This window comes from Lycorma delicatula, chromosome 9 (genome assembly GCF_047948215.1).
Source record: "Lycorma delicatula isolate Av1 chromosome 9, ASM4794821v1, whole genome shotgun sequence".
Taxonomy (NCBI): Eukaryota; Metazoa; Arthropoda; class Insecta; order Hemiptera; family Fulgoridae; genus Lycorma; species Lycorma delicatula.
In genome coordinates this window covers 92099378-92124964 of record NC_134463.1, presented here as the reverse complement: position 1 = coordinate 92124964, position 25587 = coordinate 92099378, and the positions used below count along the sequence as shown (strand labels likewise).

The 25587-nt window shown below is 32.9% G+C and overlaps 1 protein-coding gene across 3 annotated transcripts in view; it reads left to right on the top strand.

Annotated features, from left to right (window-relative positions):
* Positions 1-25587, top strand: part of drn (zinc finger AN1-type doctor no) — a 150260-nt gene that overhangs the window by 22337 nt on the left and 102336 nt on the right. For 2 of the 3 annotated variants that reach the window (XM_075374508.1, XM_075374507.1), the window contains exon 2: positions 6253-6368. The gene's annotated coding sequence lies outside the window, so the exon portion shown is untranslated. Of the gene's footprint in view, positions 1-6252; positions 6369-20349; positions 20576-25587 lie in introns of those variants that run through there. The other variant, XM_075374510.1, reaches the window with a different exon arrangement.

Below are 25587 nucleotides of genomic sequence, written 5' to 3'. Positions count from 1 at the left end.
AATTGGTTTTGATGTTTTATATTTTTGATTTTAGTATTTCTGTTGGCAGTCGAATCTGTATGTTAACCTCTGGTCCTTTGTCAGATATCGTTCATCATTATGAAATTCTTATTGTAATCCAATATCAAAATCTATACCACTGGATGTTTTTCATCATTTAAAAAATAAATTATATATTTTTACATTGCTCTGTTTTATTTAATTAATTACTAATCCGTAGACAGCAACTTATTATTTTTCTTTTTTTACTAACATACCAAATATTGCAATATATATGTTTCAAATCAAGTGGAATGGCATATTGTAATTAGATTTGTGTTAAACAATAATGGTCTAAGTGATTATGTTGTGATACTTGCAATCAAAAGTCAGTCCATAAATCTGGTAATGTTTAAAAAATTATAAAAGAAAAGCTACAGATAACTTTCATTCTGATCAGTGTTGAGAGTTAATTATATTATATTCATTGAAATAAAGACCTTTTCAATTTCCTCACACCAATTGCTATAAAAACCCCTTAGTTGAAACTGATAATTCAAACTGAATAAAATAATGAGTTCCCTTTAATTTACCCTTAAATATTATAATCCGAAAAGCTCTCTGAAAGCACAATAAAACCTTGTTTATCTGACATCCATGTAATTGGTCTGTCCACTTTTGCATTGGGTCAAAGAAATATACTTTTCTCATATGATCACTTATCTACTACCAATATGCTGCTACTCTATTGAATTTTTATAGACTAGGGCTTGAAACTAGTTGTACTAGCCTTTTATTTCTTCTCTGAAGTGTTTGATTCTTAATAACTTATCCCAAAATTATGTTAAAAAATCAAGGGTAGTTGTATTTTATTCCCAAATCTCTTAATCTATATAATCTCATTTCATTGTTGAAGTTTTTCTTTAATGCCCTTAATTAATCAATTAGAGATCGCTAATTTTAATCCCTTGAATATATTAAGTGAACTCTTTAAATGTACAAAACTCATTGGAGTCTAAATGTTGCATATTTTTATACTAAATTTTTTTCACAGGCAGTTACAACTTCTTTTTCCTTTCCCCAGCAAATAAAGCTAACAGCTCTATTTTCTTACTCTGTATCCTTCCACCACTCAGTTGTGGATTTTTTATATTTTGCATTGTTTTTTGCAGAAGCTTTGTTTGTTGCTTCACATATCTGTCGCAGTCTTTCTTTTGATTTTATGCATTTAAAGCATGAAAAATTCAAGTATCTGTAGTCAGAGCTGCTTTCTCTTACAGTATTATTAAGTATTGACAGCTTCTTTGGTTAACTGATTATAGGTGATTATTAGAGAGTTCAACATCTGTCATTCAGTGGCCTTGGCATGATAATATGCAACAGTATATTGGGATCCATCTGGAAGACAGCAGGAATCCACTTGATTTTTAACTTTCCGTAGTATGTTTTCATAGGATACTAGTTGTTATTGTTAAAAATTGTCAAGCTAATTTTGGGAATTATTTACTTTAATTTCATGTCTCCCACTACTGTTACAGTTACGTTTCTTAAAATGCATACAGGCGGTATTCAATTTGAAAGAAGTAGTAATCAAATCCAAAGTTTTTCCCAGTTCTTTTATGTAAACTTTATGACTTTATTATCAAATTTGATAACGGGTGAAAGTTTTAATAGCTTTATTTGCCAGAATGTATGAACATTTTTCAAGGAAAACTGATATCTACCCAAAGTAACTTAAAGATTTGAAATTTGTATAAAAGCAAAAAAAATTTACAAAAAAATAAATGTTTGCTGTGGAAATAAATATCTGGTGTTAAAAGAAGTTCTATGAAATAAATTTCATTTATTTCCTATTTTTGCAACCAACAGCTAATGCCTGATAAAACCACTGATGAGAACTGAATTCTAGTGTGAAGTGATTAGCCTGACTGGAATTTTAACCTTGCAATCTAATTTGTAGGAGAGCTGATAAGTAGCTTTTTATTTAGTTGAAATTACAGAAATCCACCCATAAATATCATACATATGTAAATGACAGTTTAACTTCAAATTATTAGATAAGTATTTTTTTAAACATTTTTAATAAAAGTTAATGACATTGTATTTGTTCAATTGCTGTAAAGAAATAGCAGTTTCCTTTTTTTTTATGTGGAAAGTAAATCCTATTTCAGTTCAGACTTCTGACATTTCATTTGTTTGTGACAGAGTTAATGGCAAAACTTGTTTTCCAATATGTATGAAATTTTATGGTAATGATCTTTGCTAATAGACAGAATATTTTATAAATAATTATTTAAAAATCATGTGTAATGATTTTTGATAAAAAATCTTATTTCAAAATGGCAGCTGCTATTCTTCTTTTGCTGGAGGGTATTGAGAAGGGAAGTTTTCAAGGTTGAGCCATAAAATTGTTGTTTCCCCTCCACTCCTAATTGTACATCATTACCTGTCTCTTTCTCAGTTGCTACATGTTAGATACTGTACTCTTTATAATATACTCCTTTCTATTGTTATATGACATCATGCCTTTGTCACAGAGCACGATTAAATCCTTAAACTTATTATTGTTCTCAAAGTTTTTCTTTTTCATTTGCTCTTTTGACTCCCTATGAATAAAACTAGTTTGAAGAAGAAAGTAACAAAATATTTTCATAATTGATATCAATCAGCGATATCTACGGCTTCTTAAAAAACGAATAGTAGTGATCCTGATACAGTAATGCTGGGTAGATTTTTTAATCTTTTTTAATTAGATGTTGTATAAATATGAAAACAAAAATAAACTGGGTAGAATGAAATTAAGGAATTGTATGCCCTATTTGTATAAAAATAATCTGCACCTGTTTCATTCTGCACTGTAAGGTTTAGTTAAGACTATGAATAAGTACCTGCTCAAGGTTTATCTTATAAACTAAATTATTTAGATTGAGGTAATCTGTATAAAAGGAAATAATCTGTTATATTATACTTCAATATTATTTATTACGCTTTTTAACTTAAAGCATTAATATATTTTTAACTATAAAATCTGCATTTTATGCCAGCTTAGAAGATTGCATTTCATTTTTTTTTTGGTCATTTTTTTAATTTACTTAAATGTAAGTAATATATTTAACATAACTTTTAGATTAACTTAGGATATTGGGTCAATCCATTTGAAGTGTCCCAAAAAAAACTGGTTGCGTGATCAATTTAAAAATAATTGAAACTTACCCACTTGTTTCCTGCATGTCTCAGGACCTTAAAACTATTTTTTTTAATTTTTTATTTAAGCAGTTTATTTAGCGAGTCAAAATAGTATCACTTTTAACTGGTTTTTCATGATTTTTGAGAAGTTATAATTTTTTTATTAGTACAATACACAAGAAAATTTGTTATTTGCCATAAACATATACAAAAACACTAAGTTGTACAAATTTTAGATATTTATCACCAGCCCCATCAGAGTTATTTGAAGCCAAAATTTGAAGTTTTAAAAAAAAAATTAGTTTTCAAAAATTCATAAAAATTTAGGGGTAAGTATATCACTATTAATAATGTTTACGGTAAAAGTACTAAAATATACCTACATATAAAAAAATAATTCAATCTGCGCATGCTATCCCTGCCTCTTGAAAAAAATTTAAAAAAATGAAATGTCATAGTTTTTCATGTTCAACTTTTTTCATAGAAAGAAGAGAAAAAAAAAAATATATATATGTACTTTAAAACCAGACTTTTTCTGAAGTTTTAAATAGTACATTCATCGTGTTTTCAGTTATTATCCAGGCTGATCTGATAATCGTATACCACCTATGCTGTAATTTTCCTTTTAGCTTATCTCTTCAACAATGTTTTTTTTGTAACCAATAAGTATCACAACCCTGGCTTAAACTTAAGCTGCTGGATAAATTGACTTGCCCTTAATAAAATAAATTAATATTGAAGGATACAGCAACTCAAATACTTCCCCGTATCCTCTACATTGATCCTGTGGGAATATGGGTAAACTTGTTCATCTTTTTGAAGTAAAAGATGAGGTAAAGGAATGGATAATGAGAAGAATAAATATACCCTTTATACGAGGTGTGTGAGAAAAGTAATGAATTGGTAACACTGCGAGCGATCTGGCAACGCTCTGTCTACCGGTCTATGCTAGACTAGTTTGTTCATCCCTTCCACATGCTCAGTACGAGTTTCAAGTCCGTTCAGCCAACACATTATTTTTGACAGCGCCTTAGTAAAGTTGTGTTTTTGTTGTGTTATGAAAATGGAGCATCGGAATTTACAGCAATGTTGCGCAATCAAGTTTTGTGTTAAACTTGGGGAATCCGCAAGTGTGACATTTGAAAAGTTAAAACAGGCCTATGCGGAACATTGCTTATCAAGAGCACAAGTTTTCCGCTGGTACAAATCATTTTTGGAAGGCCGAGAACACATTGAAAATCAACCTCGCTCAGGGATATCTTCAACTTCAAAATCTGACGAAAATGTTGAGCGTGTGAGGGTTCTTGTGAGATCAGACCGTCATTTAACAATAAGGATGATGAGTGAACAGTTAAATTTAAACACTTTCACCGTATATCAAATTTTGACAGACGATTTGGACATGCAAAAAGGTTTGTGTGAAATTGGTGGCGAAAAACCTCACAACAGAAGGACAATCGAAGAAACATGTGTGTTGATTTTTCTGAGAGAATTGACAATGACCAAGAATTCTTCAATCGTGTGATCACAGGTGATGAATCCTGGATATTTGTACGATCCTGAAACAAAGCGAAGAGTGGCACACTCCGTCATCTCCCAAAATCATGCTGATTTGCTTTTTTGACAGTAGGGGTATCGTGCATAAAGAATTTGTTCCTCCAGGACAAACTGTCAACCAAGTGTTTTACAAAGGTGTCTTTGAAAGACTCAGGAAAAGAGTGATCGCATGAGACCAAACATTGCAGACTTGTGATCAGACATTGTCATGATGCTTCATCATGACAATGTCTCGTGTCACACGGTCATTTCCATCATGGAATTTTTGACCTCAAAACGCATTCCTACAGTTCCTCAACCCCCCTATTCACCCGATTTGAGTCCTTGTGACTTTTCCCTTTTCCCAGAATTGAAACATGTCTTAAAAGGACGGCATTTTGGAACTGGAGAACATTCAGAAGACTGTGACCGACCAGTTAAAAGCCCTACCAGTTGAAGCCTTCCAGCGCTGCTACCAGGAGTGGGAATAACGATTCTGCCGGTTTATAGCTGCCCAAGGGACCTACTTTGAAGGGATAATATTGTTTTAAAAAAAATAAAAACTTAAGTAAGTAAAAAGTCAGTCTCATTACTTTTCCCACACACCTCGTAAATATAAAGGATTCAACCGCTTTCCTTCACTCAAAGAAGTACTTTGATGCTGTAGGTGTTTGACATAAGTCCTGCCCCTATTCCTTGATGGATTAGGTCATCTTTAATTTATAACTAGATTTGAAGTATGATTAGGGATATCCATTTTGTTTTATTTTTGTATAAATAAAATTGTGTACAAAATTTTCTGTTTTATACGGTAACCTGGTATTAAAGTATGCGTAATATTTCTTGCAATGTAAATTTCAGATACCTTGCATCAGGAATTTGGATGAATGCAACTACAGCTCATTTGCATAATTTGGAGCAATTGTAGTTTTATTACTACAAATATAAATCAGGCTGAACATTGCCGTGGTTTTTAAATTCGGAAAATTCAGGGAAAAGAACCCTGTCTCTTGTGATGGAATTATGGCTGGAATGGCATGCATTACAAAACAAAGTTATACAAAACAAATGCATGCTTTACATGCTTATGTAAAGCATGCATTACATAACTTTGTTTTGTCATCATTATTGCTTTCTTACTACTTACCACTTAACCTTGATTGTATTCCTCCCTCAAAGTGCCCTTTTGATCTGGTTAAGGATATGGGACTGGTAGAATTCCCAAGTTCCTTTGTAATTGTAGGATCAGATTAAACATTTTTACTCTTCAATTGTAGAATTATATTGTATTATGAAATTGACTGAAAAGTCATTTTCTCCTCCTCAGTAGCTAGCTGTACAATGAAAAATCTATCAGAGTCTGATGCGCTTAGGTAATATTTCCTCTATATTTCTAGATATAGAGGATATCTTATGTGATATTTTATGTTTAGAATGAGCTAAAAGATTTCACATCGATGTAATACTTTCTTCCTATTGTGACTTATGCTTTTGGTCAAGTTTTTTTTTTTATAATTATTAGTGAGGCTTATTAATGAAATTGTTTTTTAGATGGCTGATCTATGACATTAGCTGTTGAAAGATGCAGTGCGCCTCATCACCTTCCCAGCCAGTGTTAAAACTGTTTTCTGGTCCTTATATTCGCTGCTAGCACTTTTCATGCTATGGTGAGTAACAATATTCAATTGCCTGCTGTTATTACATAATCTTGTTTTTATATAAATATATATACATACTCATATTCATACATATGTATCATGAAGTTCTCCTGGGACTTTCACGACCTAATCTTAACTCTACTTGTGAAAGTAATGGAAAGAGTTCATATAAACATATATATCCTAAAATGCTTCATTTGCAAGTTATCAGCTAGTGAAAATTTTGCTTGTATATCAGCTACCACGATGAAATCTGGTCTTACTTCATTTTTAGGACATTAATTTAGAAGCAGAATTAGTGATCTCTTATGGTTTTTGACCTGAAAAATCAAATAAAATAGTTCCCAGAACCGCATCTGCAGTAGTTTTTGAGAAATCTGGGGTGAAAACCCCTGTTTTTTTATATTTGACATATAACAACTCTGTTGAATGGATAATAAATACATGATAAACATGTAGAGAAATTAATTATGAACAAATTGATGTAAGATCAGTTGAATAAAACAAAAATTTATAAAATTTTGAATTTTATTTGCAAACAGTACATGAGACCAAATTATATTTATTACCAGTTTATAATAAATGTACAAAAATTACCCCACCATTTTCAACACATTTCTTGGCACGCTTCCATATTGCTTTTGTTGCTCTTTTTAGTTCTTCAGGGCTATCCTTAAGTTGCTCAACCACATCCATATTACAAACAGTTACTTCCTCATGAAAGTGTATTTTTGTTTTCTATACAGTATAATTTTTCATCCATCCCCAGAAGCAAAAATCTAAAGCCTTTTTATCAGGTGATCTTGGTGGCCAGAAATGTGGACCTCCACAACTGTTCGATTTCTCAGAGAAATTATGATTTAAAGCACAAGCAAAATGGGGAGATGCTCCATTGTGCTGAAAGTATACTTTCCATCTCAGCATTAGAGGAACGTGGTCAAGGAGCCGCGGCACTTCTTGAAAAAAGTGCAAGTAGACCTAAGCATTAAGCAGCCAGGCAATATGAACTGCTCAAACAACGATTGTGAAGAGGTCGCTCCATACATTGATGCTAAGTCAGTGCTGAAAATTGCCTTCTATCATTTCATGAGGATTTACTTCTGCCCATATATGCTCATTATGTAAGTTGTTAAATTCATTTTGAGTGAAGTTTGCCTCATCTGTAAAAAAAAAGCATACTTCTATAGTTGATTTGTATTCCACCAGTTGCAAAACACCAAGCAAAGCAGACCATCTGGCCTGTGGGTATAGATGTTGAACTTGGCTGTTTATAATAAAGATAAAACTTGTTTTATTTAAGTGTATTCCAAACCATCAAATGTGAAACTCAATTCTGCTTAGGAAGATGTTGTATATTGACGCCTGGGCTGCGTTGAACTGCTTCTATAATAATTTCATCAATAACAGCATCATGTTGGACAGATTGTTGTTGTCATAGCTGGTACGAATACTAGTTAGTGAACCTATATCCTGAAGATTGCAAAATGGTCCGCTAATTCTTCTGGGATCTGGAATCCTGCGATGCATAAAACATATTTTTATTCTACTGCAGCAGCTAGCTGTCCATTACCATTACACACGCTCATAATGAATACCATTTCAGTGTATTCCTCTGTTGTAAATAAGTATGGCATTATTTTGATTGCAAGCTGATCACGTTCAAATTAAAATTCACAGAAAACCTTTGCTAACAACAGCATACTTCACAGTACCCGATAAACGTAATATACCTTACAGAATGATTTAAACACTAATACAGTATTGCACATTGTTGATTAGCATTGTTATTTTATTGCCAACTTAGAAATAATAATTTTCCAAATAATTTATCATATTTTCATCAATAATAAAAAAATTAAGTAATGTTTATATATTTATTTTTATTTTACAATCTTGCAATTTCAGATTTGTTTAAAGATAAATTTTGGTTTTACAAATTTTTCACATCACCAAAAAAGAATTTGGTTTTTGTTTGCATTAAATAATTACTTTTCTTACAGTTGTAATACTGTTTCTAGATAAAATATAAATTTTTTCAACTTTTCTTTGTTTTATTCAACTTAATCTTACACCATTTTGTTCAGAATTAAATTTTGTTTCGTTTAAAAATTTTACGTGCGTATTACCCATTTAACAAAGTTGTTGTACATCTAACATAAAAAATGGGGTTTTACCCCAGATTTCTCAAAAACTACTGCAGATATGGTTCTGGGACCTATTTTATTTGATAGAATAAAATAAATTTTATCCAGACCTCAGCCGTATTGACCCTGTCAGTGCTACAAACTTATTAAAACAATCATATTCCTTTTGTTACTATTTCAAACAGATAGCGCAAAGAAATTTTTCTTATGAGGGATTGCTTCTTATACGAATCATGGTGGCTGAATAAAAACTTCAGCCTAGGACAGAGGTGCTTACCCATCGGGTTGGTCTAGTGGTGAACGCGTCTTCGTAAATCAGCTGATTTGGAGGTCGAGAGTTCCAGCGTTCAAGTCCTGGTAAAGGCAGTTATTTTTATACGGGTTTGAATACTAGATCATGGGAACCGGTGTTCTTTGGTGGTTGGGTTTCAATTAACCGTACATCTCAGGAATGGTCGGACTAAAACTGTACTAGACTACACTTCATTTACACTCATACATATCATTCTCATTCATCCTCTGAAGTAATACCTGAACGGTAATTCCCGTAGGCTAAACAGGAACAAGAAAAGGACAAGGTGCTTATCAGGTGAGGTGGACCTCGACACTATTTGAATTAATTACATAATGCTGAAGTTTACGTACTTACGTTTACGTATGCGTAAACGTATGCTTCTATAATGACCGTCTAAAATAATTGTTTTACTTATTTTATGTGTTTTACAATAAAAATATTGCCTTAAATATTTTAATTTTATGAAATCTTTATGTAAAAGTACGCTACACAACGTTACAAAAAAAAAATCTTTTGAACATAATGAAATTTGTTATAATGTAGAACACTAACCCTTAGTTCCTGATTTATATTTTAACACTTTTTCCTTCACGGTTGCTGTGATTACTGATAAATTCAGCCGTTGCCCTTGTTTAAATATATTCCAACAGTAAAAAGATTTACAATCACGACTAGGAGGTGGTAGATTTTGGGAACTACATCAGTCACTTAGTATGAATAATAATATTGTTATCCTAACTTGTGACTTGGAGTGAACAAAATTAAACTAACCGAGCATAGGCTTTTTCTTTCTTTATTTTTTGGAGATATGGAGAACTCGTGAGTAAAAAAGGGTTTAAAATAAGAGTTACGTCTACACCAGCCGGCCTAGACTTTATAACTTTTATTATTATTCCCACTGGAGAGTGAAAAGAAAGCATTTGATAGCTTTCAGTTTTTTCATTACCCGTGCCTATAGAGGGAGTAGTGTTAGCGGTTATTGATGTGTGCGCGCGCGCTTCGGTTTAAATGTCCCCGTTTTAGACTGCCTTCTTTAATGTGTACAAACGAAGCCCAAAACCCTCTTGTGATACTGCGTTTTGTTATGTTCTGTAGGTGCCAGCGATCCGATCCAGCCCCTACACAGTTTTTTTTTACCACACGTACTATTGTGATTCTAGGGATAGTGATGGAGTAGTGCAGAAAAGAGGGAGGGTCAATGACCTTGACGGTTGTTGACACGTGCTGCTTGCCTGCCTGCCTGCCTTGTGGGGAAGAGAACACACGTGGTACAGTTCGTGTTCTGTTCTACCCCTCTTGCTCTCTTTTTTATTATGTATTTTTTTTACGTATTATCATTCAGTGAATATTGATAATTTGATTCTGTGTTTTATCGGATGTCTGACTAACAGATTTTTCTTCAGTTCTATTCCTCATCATCATCTATTATTATTATTACTACTGCTGTTATTCTTTTTTTATCTTATATTTCGAGTGTATTATTATTTAAGCATTACTCGTATGCGTGTTATAGGATCTTTTTTCTTTTCTTTCCCGTTCACGCTATGTTTTATTGAATTCTCTTTCGATTCGACCTTCAGAATTGTTGATTCTATATAACATTCCTGTGTTTTATTCTGAAAATGAAAAACAAACCCGCAGTAAAAAAAAAAAAAAATTGCAATTAAATTTTGTTACAAAAAGTGAACTTTGTTGCAATTAAGTGAACTAGGTTTATATAAAAACAGTAGGACAAAGAATTAATAGATTCTAAACTTTACAAAGAAAGATTACGGTTCATTTCCTTATTTTTACCGTAATTTTTATCTCACGTTTTCAACATAAGATCAGTTTATCTGAAACATGATCTCTGTCGGCTCACCTTGTCTTGATAGGGTTGCCGTCTTTTGTACCAGAAATTAATTTCGATTTCCGATGTGAGTGGTTATTATTAAAAGTAATCCGTTTGTAATGTACTTGCTAAGGATGTACGTACACCGAGTTGCTTTTTAATTAAATGGAATTGAATTCCTACTGGAGATAAAACGCCGATTAGGTAGAAAAAGGATGTTTTGGAAAAATCTGCTATTCTGTTTTGTGCGATCTATTTCAGAAATAAAGATCTAAGGAAATGGATCGTCAATTTTTCAAGAAGTATATCAAGTATATACTCTATATATATATATATATATATATATATATATATCAAGATATATATATCAAGTTTAACTCGTTCAATTTCAAACTTGTTGATTGGTCAAATAGATTTTCGCGTCACATCTTTAGGTTAATAAGAAAAAGCATCTGTTTTTAGACCTACGAAGAGCTATTATGATTTGCGAAATCCGTGACTAGATTTTTACTTAATTTTGAAGAATTTCGGTCGGTTTTTATTGTTATTTTTTCAAATGATCCACCGATTTTCTTATATATATTTAAATAAGCTGTTATAATGTGACTTAAGGCTTGTATAAATATATTACAAATTCATTGCTATTTTCTTTAAGTACTGTTGTAATAAAGAGATTTGCTGTATTAACAGATTGTCGCAGGTGCATAAATCGGTTATCCAAAAGGTATCTGGCAACGTTGCGACACCTTCTTCCGATAAATTGGTGGTAGGTTTTGCCTGATTGCGTAGAATTATGAACTGGCTTACAGTTCGCGCTGTTAAATCGATTAGAGCTGTACGAAATCTTAAGTTCACGATACTCTCTTGAACTTAGGCTTATCCGTCTCGATGGAGCTTCCATCTTGGAAGCTCCATCTGAATCTTGAAAAGTAATTTTTTTTTACCTCTGACCGTTGTGAAAATTCTCGAGAATTCCTAACACGGTTGTCCTGCTGCACCGCTGAGTTCGTGTGCGTGTCAAAACGGTCATATTACCCTAACAGAGAATCGAATGGTGGTAATGAAAATATTAAGGTACCAAATTTTTTCTTTTAAAGAACGTTTTTTTAAATGGCTTAAATTGTGAAATGTAAATTTTTGTCGCGCCACCCTGCTTTCGCGTGGCCTTGTTAAAGCGATATATTGTAATATGATTCTTTTCCGTAAGATATACTAATGCAAATACGAAATGATTGTTCGTAGTTAAATCAGACGTAGCGTGTTTAAATATTCGTAATTCTAAAGGTCAAATTAAATTAAATATTTTCCGCTCTTCCATTTTCGGTTAACCGTTCTGCCATTGATGTTTGACAATCAAACTGTATTTTGTAAACGTTAATTATTTTATTTGATGTGCTCTAACCGTATCTCAAGATATGAGACGGCAGATGTGGATTTCATAATTACGGAAGTATTCTGTGAATGTACACTTGTGTAGATCGTATCGGTACACGAGTTTATGACGGAGTTTGTCTCAGTGTATTTTTCAAACCCCCATTATCCTTCAGTTGGTGAGGTAACGTTTCACCGACACATACGGTAAGGCGACGTCGTTTTGAAACCCCTTAATTTTTTGTTATTTTCTTAAGTAAATTTTTAATTGTAGTTATTGTTAAATGAATAAAGATTTTTAAAACACCGTTAATACTGTAAACCGGTTTTTAATTCGGTAAAACACTTTTATACAGTAATGACAAAAAAAGAACTCGAGAAACTGAGGGGTTTGACTAAACCTCATAACGGTAGATTACAAAAAACTTTTGGAAAAAGTTTCACACTACTCGCAGAAACTTAGAATCAGACCGAACATGTACTGGTCGAAACAAAGAGTAGCGATTGAATGTTTACCATTATCAAACATAAGCAATAAAGAAAAATAAGGTTTTACGAATTTATATAAATGTATAACGTGGGATCCAAAGACAAATTCCAACAAGGAAGTAAAAGATTTAATAAAAGTTGAGTGGTTGGCTGTAAACGAATTTACAATACGACTAAGATAAAGTCTGGAATACAATTTGTACAGCATGTACTCAAGTACAACATAATTCATTTGAAAAAATACTTTCACCCGTTATATGAAATCCTACCTGAATAGGTTTCTATTCTAAGGGTTAGTATCTTTATACATATTCTGAGAAGGATACAAAGATGGCTTCTTGTAGAAAATTTGATAACTAGGTAATTGACAGTTTAACTCTTCTGTTTTACAGCCTTTTCCATTATTACATGATTGTCTGTAATTTCAAAGGAATTGCCGACAAAAAACTCACATGGTTGCGAATCCGAGGAATTTGGTGTTGGATTCCCAAAGTAGGAAAACCAATATTAAAGAATTTGGAAGTCATAATTTCGAGTTGATGGTTTTTCTTTTGCTTTTTTATTTTATTAAGATTTGAAATCATAGTTACATTTTATTAATATTATATAAGAATACGGGTGAATATAATACAATAATGATGATAATAATAAGTAATGAAATAAATAAAAAAAAAGTTGTAGTTTAGTCTTCATAGCAGCGTGCAATTCTTTTTCAAACGGTCTAAACATGCAGGGGTTTTACATTCATAGCACAAATACGATGTCCGTTTCTTCTTTTTTGCAGATCAGATACTGTACGTCTTTCGGTCTTTCAGTCTTCCAGAAGTTGTTGGAAGTAACCTCAGGTTCTTCTTGCAATTTAAAAATTATTTTTAATGAAATTCGTATTTCTCTAGAAATTCTTTTATTATAAAATCTTCGCGTCGCATGGGCGGAAACTAACTTCATTGCTACTACTTTCAGGTAGTCAAAGCGTATGTATTTCGTAAGACTTATGTCTTGCGATTGGTGAGCGATATAGGAATTCACTGCACAGATATCAATTAATCTGTAGAACAAAACCATCGGCCACCTCTGTACGCCGGATACAAGAGTAATTACTACACATCCTGTTTAAACCATCAACCCTATTTTTTGTGGCAGTATAGTCTGATATAATCTCAGGCTTATTATTTTTACGGTCATCACCTTTATTATGTTGCTTAAAATAGATGTTACTGCTCTGTTACGTTTTTGGTGCATAAGAAATCAAGGTTATTCTTTTAGTAAAGCCATATAAACTTTCCCTAATTTTTCGTTTTTTATCGGTGAAATTCGGCTGGAATTTCTCGCTTTCTTTTATTTAGAGTGCCAACATATGTTAGTCCTTTACCTCCGTTTTTTGACCAAGTCGGTTGATGAAAACCTATTATCTACAGTTATGTTTCTATTCGAGCCATAAAAGGGTTTGCCAGTCGTATTGGGACTATGTTGTTTTTAGAAAATTTATTTCCTTCCGACAATCCAATTCCACCGGAACCCTTACCTTACCGCTGTAGGTGTATGCGTTATATAAATGACTAGTTCGCGAGTCTGTATACGCATCAATTTTAGTCCGTATTTATTTTGTTATTTGGCATAAACAATTTGAATGCGCATCTGCCGCGGAACGGGACTAACATTTCATCTACGCAAGTATTTGAACCGATGGAGTAAATGCGCTGACAGTTAGCAATAAAAACGTCAAATACTTCTGTAAACAAAGTCGCTTTGTCAGTGGTTTTGCTCTGAGATCTTGTTTCAGAATTGTCAAATCTAAGAACTGTAACACTAACAATTTCGCGTTTTTGACATCAAAAGATTTCTCGGTCTGTTTCATCGGTAGAAAAAATTTGAATCGCGGGTTACATTTGAATATTGCTGAAAGAAGCAGTATTCCTATAAGTGCTTTCAGTTCAGTAATATGTGGATTTTTGTATCTTGTTCTCAAAGAAAGAAGTTTTTTGTTTGCCCACTTCAGAGTAATATGTAAAATATTGTCGGGAAAAAGTTTATTCCGTACTCCAATTTCACTTTCATTTCGAATACTATATCTATTACTAATTCGTAATATATTATGTGCCGGAACTCGGACAATTCTTCGCGATTTTACTTTAGACCATCTAAATTTGAATTTACTCGGATAAACGTTTTCATCTACTTCTCCACGTTTATCAATCCCTTCATTTTCACCACCTCCTGAACCTTCAACCTCAGTATCTGTATCATATTCGCTGACAATACAGTAATTCTGATCAACATCCTGTTCCTCATTTCCTACAGCAACCATCTTTCGATTTCCATCTGCAGTCCATTTTTGATTACCGTTTTCTCCTTGTTCCCTATTTTGACCTGTAATTGGTTCTTCAATATCCGAATCCTCGCTTTCCTATTCATCCAGTTGACGAAGAATTGCTTCTTCGGAATTCTGATCATTCACGTTCATTTTTACACCGAAAAAATGAATACGATTTACTAATAAAATTGAACCAACCGGACGCAAAGAAATTTATATTTAAGCAAAAATCCACATTATTTGATCGTTTTACGAAAGGAAATTGTACTTACCCAAATGGTGAGCACGCGTCAGTTTTACGTCGGACACTCGATTGAGAAAAAACAGACACAATTAAAACTCTCGCTGCACGGCAATCTAAGTATAAATTAAAAAGAATCGGCTACTGTAAAGCACGTTTCATTATGTGATCAAGGGTGGGGATAATCACGTAGCGACCAGGCGCGCGCCGTCATTTTGGTGTCATATCACCAGTTGAAGGTTAATATAGTATTTAAGTAAACAACGTATTTATGGTCGTTTTCTTGGTTCGGTGTAACGATTGCATGTAGGTGATAGTATGTATTTTAATGGGAAATTTGTCATTTGTTCCCATGTTTTTTTATGGCTTTTTCTATGTAGTCTCAGTAAAGTCTGAAACGTCTTTTCACAGTACCTGAATAACCTCTAAATGTTGGGTTTTCCATAACTTACCCGTTCGATCTGATACGCGTTTTATAATCATAATTCCGGCCAAACCTTTGCTAATCCTCGTGTTTCTAAACTATATGTATGATCAGTGACAAAGCTTAAATTATAAATGCACTTTCAATTTCATTCAAGATTTTTTTTTTCTCAGTTAGGTGGTGAAAGATTTTTAACCGAACTAATCGGGAAGGAAATGCCTAAGGATTTTTTGAAAGAATCTAGTGTGACAGTTAATAAAACGTTTTAGTCTTTTCAAATCGAAATCCCGTCTTGTTTATAAAATAATACGTTCGTTTTGTATTAACATTATTTTCAGTAAGTACCGTACTTCGCTTTTATGAACGTGTAGCGTGTTTCCGTTTCCCGCGCGCGCGTGTGTATTGTAAACTAATGGCACTTTACAGAATAAATACGTTCTGTTCACGTACCGTAAGCTACTTGTATGCCGCCTAGCGCCATATGTCGAACGTGTTTCCTTGTTTAGCGAGGTGCTTGTGCGGGCGCGTTCTTTGAATAACTCTTGCGTGATGGTGTCGATATATTGTTATTTTGTTGCCGTTCCTGTGTGATCGGGCGCGTTATTGTTTATTTTATATTACGTACTGTTATGTGTTTACATAAGTCGATCGATTTCATTAGATAACGTGTAGTCTATTCTGCGTAGAGGGGTTCGTTAGCCCGTTCGATTTGTTTACGTTTGTGTTCGATTGTACCTCTGCTTTTCGATCAGTATAATTTTTTAATGTGATGCTTATGTTCTGCCGATAACTGTGTTGTAAGGTGTATATTTAATACGAATTAATTTTTCTTCAACGTTTCGTAAGGCAGGAAAATTCAAAACGCATCTGTAAACGGTGGTTTTAATCGCTTGTTAGATTACGTTGAAGGGGCCCTATATACGTTTTTATCTTTCTCATAAGAGGGCTTTAGATATTTAGAATTAATTATTTAAAGAGGTTATGCTTATCCTTTTTTCTTAAAGCGATGCCGTGATCGTGCTTAATATAATCTTGTATTATCAAAAGAAATTCCCGTGTGAAAGACGTGTTGACTCCACGAGCCGTAGAATATCAACAGTTTTCCCCGCTTATATATAGATAAGAGGCGATCGAAAGATCTGGATGCGTCTTCTCCCGAACGCGGGTTACAGTTAACGCAATTAAAAGTTGTAGCCCCACCTTTTAAACGATTAGGGTTTAGCGGGCCGATCTTACGCTAGCCGTGAGGTCGAATCGATTAAAAGAACGCGAGTGAAATGCTGCTTGAAACCAAGGCTAAAAAAGAGGAAAAGTCATCTTATACTGACCTTGAAAATCGGAATGCCGAGGATTAATTGGAAAAGAAGAGAAAAGAAAGCCATTGCGGAGGTCAAGATATAGACGTTGCCATGACCGATATTGTAGACCCAAATGCAGTTAAGAAGAGTTAAGCAGATCTTTGTCCTGCGTGCAATGATGTAGGGAATGATGGGGAATTGTGGTACCGATGTGTATATTGGTCTTCTTGGAGTCGTGCGTGTACTGGATGGGATTTTCCGGAGAATTACATTTGTGATTCTTGTAAAATAGCCTAAATCTGTTAATTAAAATAATAGAAGTGCATCAACATTTTATGGTAACTGTAAAATATTAAACCTGTATATGTATCGTTATAACTACATGTAACTTTGAACAAATAAAAAATCAAGAGTGGTTTCTCCTCATTTACCCAGAATTGTACGTCGCGCGGTTTTTTTTTAACCTCCGGAACTACCGTTAGGTATTGCTTCAGAGGATGAGATGAATGATTTGTAGCGTGTATGAAAATGCCATGCCTGGCCGGGATTCGAACCCAGGACCTCCGGATGAAAGGCCGAGACGCTACCACTTGCGCCACGGAGGCCGGCTTCCCGCGCACAGTTACCCGAGGGTCTTGAAACCGTGGGCAAATACGTACTTGTAGATTATGTAAAAATAATAGCTGCCATGATTGAAGTGATTTTTTAACCTAATAAACTAGACTAAATAAGGAAAGGTTTGATAGGTTTAGCATTAGTTGTTAAATGAAAAGTCTTGATTTTTCTTAGGTGCATACAGTTTCCCCACTTTCCCCTTATTCGGGCGTGTCTTGTGATTCATGCCAGGTCGCCTGCACTCGTTATGGTACTTAAACATTAATCACAAAAAATTTTACCAAATTTGCTTGACGTTCTAAATTTTGAGACGCGGCATTAAAAAGTATTTTTTTTTTTTTTTTTTGTGAAAATTGCTTCCAGGTTTTCTTGACGTTCCAAAAGTCAGTTGTACCTATCATGCAAAAGTACCGTTGTCGCTTTCGGTTAAATGTTTTTAATTCGCTTTTGATTATTGATCGAGTAATGTTCTGTAAGAAAACAAATTTCAAACCGTGTAATAACTTATGGAATCGACGTTGGTGATATCGTGCTCCCCGATCTGTATTCTACTACCATATATGCATTTTCATTTTATTACCAAAATTTTTCTTCAAGAAAAAACCAAACAAAATTCTCTTTTTGGACTGCTTTTTAACCTAACCCGACTACGTTAAAGTATAAAAAAAATTATAATAATAACCCGTACGACTTCCTGATAACCTGTCTTTTCTTATTGTCCTTTCAAAATGTGGATTTTTAAGATCCGATGGTTTTTCAATTATCGGACATTTTTTAAATAATATTCCGTCCAAAAAATGTAAAACTAATATATTCTTATGTTAAGTTATTATTAATATAGTCTTATGTAATTGTTATTCTTATGCTTAATATATTGTAAAAAATTTATAATATACACAAACAGGAGTGTAAAAATATATCTTTAAAATCACTGCTTTTCGATTCAAATATAAATATGTAGTTATATTTTTTAGATTTAAAATGGATCTTGATTATTGAAAAGTAATTTATAAACATTATTTACCCGTAAACGACACTAAAACTCTGTATCGTGCGGTAGGTTATTTCTTTGTGCCGTGTGCATATGTATTATCTTTCCATCGGTAGACTATCGCTCTGTACGCCGTTAGCGAGGTAATGCGACAATTCACACTGTTCTATAGTCTGTTATCCCTACCGCCGCTTCTGAAACACAACGCTGAAGTTCGATCCAGCTCTGCTTATTTTAGTGGGGAGAGTACGTCATAACTATGACGTCACCATGACTTGTATTTCCTTTCATCACCTGCACTCCGCTTTTGTTCATTAATTATTTTTGTTATTACCGTACATTATGTTTAATGCTTACGATCACATATTTGTTTTAAATTGTTAATTTAACCGTACGAAAGGATTTTGCGTCGTCTTGCTAAAAAAAGGGTGTTTGGTCTTTATTTTTTTGTTAACTACACCAGTTTCCTTATTTTATTTCCAAATAAATAAATTATTAATTAAGAGGAGTAGTAGTATACGCTTAAATATATCGGTTTAAAGTACTAAATAATTTTCAGTTTAAAAATTATTAATCTCGTAGAAATTAATTAACGATCTGTAGCTTAAGAGTTTTATGTGTTTTCACAGCAGCCTGTTTCTGTTTATACATTGTATATTCGTAAACTTGATTTACGTATCCTATTTACATTAAAGGAACGTTTTATTTATGCAGTTATTGAAAGTAAAATATTCATCTTAGTGCTACTGAAAAATGAATTAAATTTTTCGATCGCGTGTGAAATAGGTATCATTTAACGTGATTTGAACACGAGGTTAAAAAAATGAACGCTGATCCCACCGATGTGATTTCATTGAATTTAAACGGCATCTTTTTAATGTAAATTGTTTTCTTGTACGCGTGTGTTTTTTTTAAGCCTTAAGTCCTGCAGTTTCCTACCGGTTTTTATCGTATGTTACGGTATCAGTAAATGGATCGCTTTTCGGCTATGTATATGAAACGCATTTATTTTTCTCCCCCTTTAATACATTAATTAAAACTTGTACTTCTCTATAAACAATGAAATAGGGCCGGTTTTTTGTCGCACAGGCATCGATCACTATTGATTATTAAAAAAATAATTTTTAGCGCATCCAGAGAAACCGCTGCGCTGTTCGTGTGTGTGCGCGCCTACGTATATGAAAAAGTTTTATCATGACTTCACACCCGTCATTCTTCAGAATGCCACGCCCTGAGAGATATCAGAATCTTAAATCGTAGAGGAAAGCGGTTCTCTGTGAACTCGTTTCATCGCGTAATTTTCGGTTGCCGCATAGCATCAGTTAAAGTCAAATAATTTCATGATGAATTAAATCGAGAAAAAAGTGTCATTAAAAAATGTAAGCTTTAATGTTTATCAAATGACACCGTGTACGTGTAGTTATTTATAATCAATACCATATAGTATAGTATTTCACTATTTTATAAACATTTAACGCATGTGTTACGATAACTTAGAAAGTAATATACGTCAGTTTACAGCATTCAACTTTTATTGGGTTTTTCTATTCTTCATCGTACTATGTATATATGAAACCACAGAAGTATTTGCATAGTTATTTTTAATAACGTTAAAAAAATAATAAGAATTATTAACCGTTATTATAATTATTATGTGTAAGGATGTTCTATTTATACTGACCATTTAAATGATAAATTATATTGAAAATAAATAAAAGCAAAAAAACAATACAAATTTTACGTTTTCAGGTATGTAGGGTTTTTTTTAGAATAAAATTGCATCTTGAAGAACGGAACGGGTTGTTCTCCGTACTGCATCGTGATTTCAACAAGCACCCCGCTGCCGCTACACTTGGCTAGTAGTGCGCTGCGCAGAATAAGTTGCGCAATAGTTTAACCGTGACGTGTTCCAAGGTTGCCAACATACAGACAAAATGAGAGTTAAACAGCTGTTGTGTATTTTAAGGGACGTTCAGTCGCCAGTCGCCGTTCAGTCACTCCGGTTATTGCGTAGTTACCGCATATTCGTTGGTTTGGGAGAATTTACTCCCTAGCCGTAATTTTGTGTCGGGTTCTTTTTTACCGTCGAATTTGTGTGTAGTTTCGTTATTCTGTTATATAGTGTTTTATTTTTTTAAAATTGTTTTTGTGTTTAGCAGGATTATACATATCGTCTTCCATGAATTTTTTCATTGTTTGGAAGGTAAGAATCGACAATTCGTAATTCCCCCTATTATTCGCTTTATATTTATTTAATAACCATTTTCGTCTTTGGATGACAAAACACAATCGTACTAAATATACAACTTTTAATTTTTCCGTGAAGTTTGTTATCTCCGTAAGGTAGTAGGGGGTTTCCGGTTAATAGTTATTGATGAATCACGACTTATCTTGAAAATAATTTATTGTACGGCCGTTGGATTATTTTTATTTTTTCTAGTAGTTAATTATTTTTTGGATTCAGTTAAGTTTTTTTGTCTTAGTATGTAATATTCTTTGTTTCCTGTACCGTTGTGTAATATTTTTATAATAGGTAAAAAATACAGCCGTCTGTTTCGTGTACATATGAATTCATAATAGATACCGATAGCGCAAGTTCTCTTGCGTTAGCATTAATCAGTAACTTGATTTAACATATTTTGTTTGGTTGAACTATTTATCATTTTACATGTGTAATCATTATTGCGTCATATATTTGTCGGTTATTACATTTTCATTACTTTCGTTAATTTTTTTATTTTAATTTTTTCGTTTCGTAGTATAATTTTAATCGTATTCGCAAGTCGATTTTAAATTGTTTGAAATATTATTTTTGGCGATAATTTCAGTTCGTAATAGAGATATTACAGAAAAGAGAAACTTAATTAATTTTTAAAACAAAGAAATCTTGTATCTTTTCTCGGTCACTTATATAATGCGACTTTGTACTCGTCTCAATAGCAGTGTATTTAAAATACGCATATCATTGATGTGATTTTTTGTTGTTTCTCCCCCGTTTAATCTGTAATGCGTAATTTGTATTTACGTATAAATTACGATTTTAGAACGATCGCGTTAACTTTTTAAGATTTCATTTTTTCCTTTCAAGTCTTTTGAATCTCCTAGTTTCCATCTAGTTTTTTAATGTGCGTCAGTAATTTTCCCGTCATTTATAGTTTTCTGTCTCTTGTTTACTTTTTTGTTGTTTTAATAAACTGTTATCTTTAACATTTGAGATCATTAACGCGTTAATTTCTTGTGATTTTAATTTCGTGCGTCCTAGCAGCCCTATTTTTTCCTTGTAAAGTTTTTAAAGTTTCTTCTAAGTATATATATTTTTTAGATACTTCCGCTTCAAACTGTGTCATTCCTCGGTTAACGCCATTTTTTTTGCAATTATAATTTATAAAATATATCTAAATAGTCGGTTCCAGTTTCTGAATAATTTATTTATTAGTTTAATCTGTTTTATTATACTATAAAAATATTTATTTAAATGAAAATCCACACACTCTTCACGATTATTAAGTTAAGGGAGCTTTTTTTGGCTTCATAATATGGTTTGGTGATAGATCCTGTTCTTTGATTTCCCGTTCGAATAGGTTTTTATTAATTGAATTATTTACTTTTTTTATTTTTCCCCTGCATCTTGAGTTTACAATGAATGTATATATATATATACAATGTATGTACATATATATAATTAACGGTAGCGGAAGCGATTTCCCGATATAATGATGAATTTTTTTATCGATGAAATAATTAAAAAGGTGGTGGTGGTTCTGGAATTAAGTGTAGTAGTCGATGTTAATTGTACTGTAGACGATATTTTGTGCGTTTACTTATGTGTATATGTATTTTGCACCATCTTCTGTGTTTACAGATAACACTGATATTTTGCGCTGCATTATATTATATTTCTGTTTGCAGTAAAAACATATTGTTAACGCGATCAAGTAATTAATACTAAATGAATTAACGTAACTTGTATGTAGGCTTATAGAGATCGTGAACAACTACTGGCCCACCTCCAATCCACCGGTATTCATATTACGATATAATTTCCTTTTTAAAACTTAAAATCTTCTGTTAAATAGGTTAGTTTCTGCGTATTTTTGTATTCTTTTGTTATAAATGTTAAAAGTAGAATTTATATCGTTCAAATTGATAACTATGATTTCGGTTCCGAATTCTGCACATGTTTGTCGAGAAAAATTGCAAAATCATCATCGTTAATTAGGTTAGGTTACTGGAATCTTACATAAAAACCCCTAAACCCGTGCATATCTCAAAATTTAATCTTATTAAACGTTTTAATTTGAATACTGAATTATCGACATCGTTTTGATTCTAAGTAGTAGTAGCCTTATGTTTACTTTTTTTTTAAATTAATTATTAAGATTCTTATGCGATTGTGTTTTCTAATTTGTTAGCGAGAGGCGAATATCCTGAAAATAGACACAGCCGTCGTATATGTATGCAGGTTTTATATTTACGGGCGGTTTGAGACCGGATTTAAGTGTACTTTAATATTTGGCCTGAGGTAGTCGAGCTGTTTTTACTACCTTGATATATTTAGCTGCGCGCTATAACTTAAGCTGTGACGTAGAATATTGTGTTCGTTCAGGTTAGTCTGTTGTAAATGTTTTCGACGTCATAGCTTCCGTATTAAAATATTGTCTTTTGTTGTTTTGACGTAAGCTGTTTTTTTATATTTATATTAGTTCGACTTAACGCGCAGTACGATCTCCCGTCGCGTCTTATTTGTTATTTTATGTCTTATTTTACGGTTACAACAAAAAAATAATTGCCAAATTTTTTCTGTTTTAGTCGAAAGAAGTAACCTGTGGAAAGAAAATGTTAATACATCTAAATATATAGTTAAAAGATTTTTCTCGTTTTTTTACCTACCATATTTGGTAGGTTTTTTTACCTATCAGATTTGTTATTCTCCCTGAAAAAAAAATGGATTTTTGAAAGGAATCCTTCAGTTCGGTGATAATACATCCTTTATTTCTGCTCTAGCCGGATTTTATTTTTACAGATGATGCTCTGATTCCACGGAAGTCTGAGCCTGAATGTAAATGAAAGGCGGTTCATCGCAACATTTACTCGATGCAAAATCTTCGATCGTATATATGTTCCTAAAATAAGGGTAGAAACCCCGATCTTCCAAGAGGTATAGGCAGAATGTAAATGCTGCTCTGAACGTTCTTTTATTACGTTCTGCTGTTCATCTCGTCGGACCTTGCTTTTCTTTTTCCTCGTTTGGTTCCGCAAGGGTTTTCGGTAAACGTCTTGGCTTCGGTAATGATGTTCAGAACCGTAGCTAAAACGTACTTGCTGTCAAGTCGGTGAGGTCCACTGCGCTCGTTTATTTGCTCTACGGCTATATAGAAAGCCCGACCGGTGCTTTTTAGGTAAAGCTGGGTTTACTTATATATCTAGCGATAAAAATTCGCCGCGGTAATTAAAATTTAAGAAACCTAAAATTTATTCAATTTGGAAGTACAGTCGCGACTTGTATTCCGTTATTTTCAAATTTAATGGCGGTGTAAGCGGTCTATCGTAAAAATCACGAGTTAGGTTCCGTTTTAATAAAGCACAATGAAGTCGCTAATTTATTTACAGAATATGCTATATCTGTAGAAATTATTGTTAACCGGTGGTCGAACGTGATGGCCGTTTCTTTAGCGCAAACGTTCAGTAGCGTTTCGATACATTCTGTTGCGTTGTGGGGATTACCTGCAGTATTAAGGTCGCTAAAATCGCCTATCGTCTCGCACCTTGTTTATTTTGCTTTCCTGAACTGAAGCGATGTGTCTTGAGGCACTGATGCCTCAACGTAGTCGACCAAAAACGTTATTATATTAAAAATTCAGATTAAGTAAACCGACCGCGTACACATTATTATTATTTCCCCTCGTGTTAGCAGGAAAGTACTTTCAATATTTGTCTAGCGACGTTGCTAGCCGATTATTGAAGCTCGTGAATTTGATTTAGTATAGAATCAATTCGATTTTTTTATGAATAATTCCTCTTTTCGGTAGTATTTTTATTAATATAGGTGAAATACAGGCAAAAATAGAACGAGTATTTAACGAGTCCGAACGGTTATTAATTTCCCCCTGAAAATTTTCACTATGTAATGGCCGGAAGTATCCTGTTGTTTAATTTTTTTTATAATTAAGGAACTCTAGTTGGAAAATTTAAAGCGAGTAAACCACTGTTAACAGACAGCTAGATATAAATACGAGTAGTTACTAATTAATTTAATAATGTTTCATTGCTTAATTTTTTATTTTTTTTTAATAGACTTTTATATAATACAACATTAAAGTTTACGACGTACTGCATACGTTTTGATTCGAAGAGTGGGTATTTTCTTATCGTTTGTACGCGTTATATTTTTATGTGTAGATAAGATATTAAATTGTTTCATTAACTTTTTTAATACTTAATAGATAAAATTATCTTTCTGCGGTTACTGATACTATAACGGAGTTATGCTTTTGATGTAGACCCTTTGAAAAAAATATTGTGATGTTAAAGTCGCCTGTCGAACTTTAAAGGTTTTTATTATTATTAATATTCGGTAGATTAATTTACGTACATACATATTTCGTAAATTGTTTGTATTTTTCCCCTGCTTCTGTACGATTCATCGTGATGTTAGCAGATTATAATGATCCTAATCGGGATATTTCTACGATTCTAAGTGGAAAATGATATCCCTCTACCTGATGGAGCCGTATATCGTTGTTTAATTCATTTTAGTGTTTTTCGATAATCTTTCGGGCTCGTCCCGCGTGTAACTTGTACTGCCAAGGCGCTATCGGTATGTGTGTGGTTTTTTTTTTACAGTGGAAATTTTTTTGCTCCTTAACAAATTTTGTCGGTTAAAAAGTTAGATCGTTGATGTTGTAAATTTAGTCATCATATTAGCGGTAATTCGTGTATTTTCATCGACATAATACTTATTAGTTACACGCGTTTCAAATATTATATCGCTTGAATGTTAATTTAACTTCTAAGTACTCGTTCTACTACCGTTTAATAATATGTTACGTAATTAATTAATTATTTAATTTCTAATTATTTTTATAACGTTTTATAGATATTCGAAAACTCACGGTTCATTACTTGCCGTTTAATAATAAATACTTGTTATTCGTAGCGGGTTTAATTTAAAATCGGAGTTTTATATTCAAATATTATCCTTCCTAGAAAGAGGTG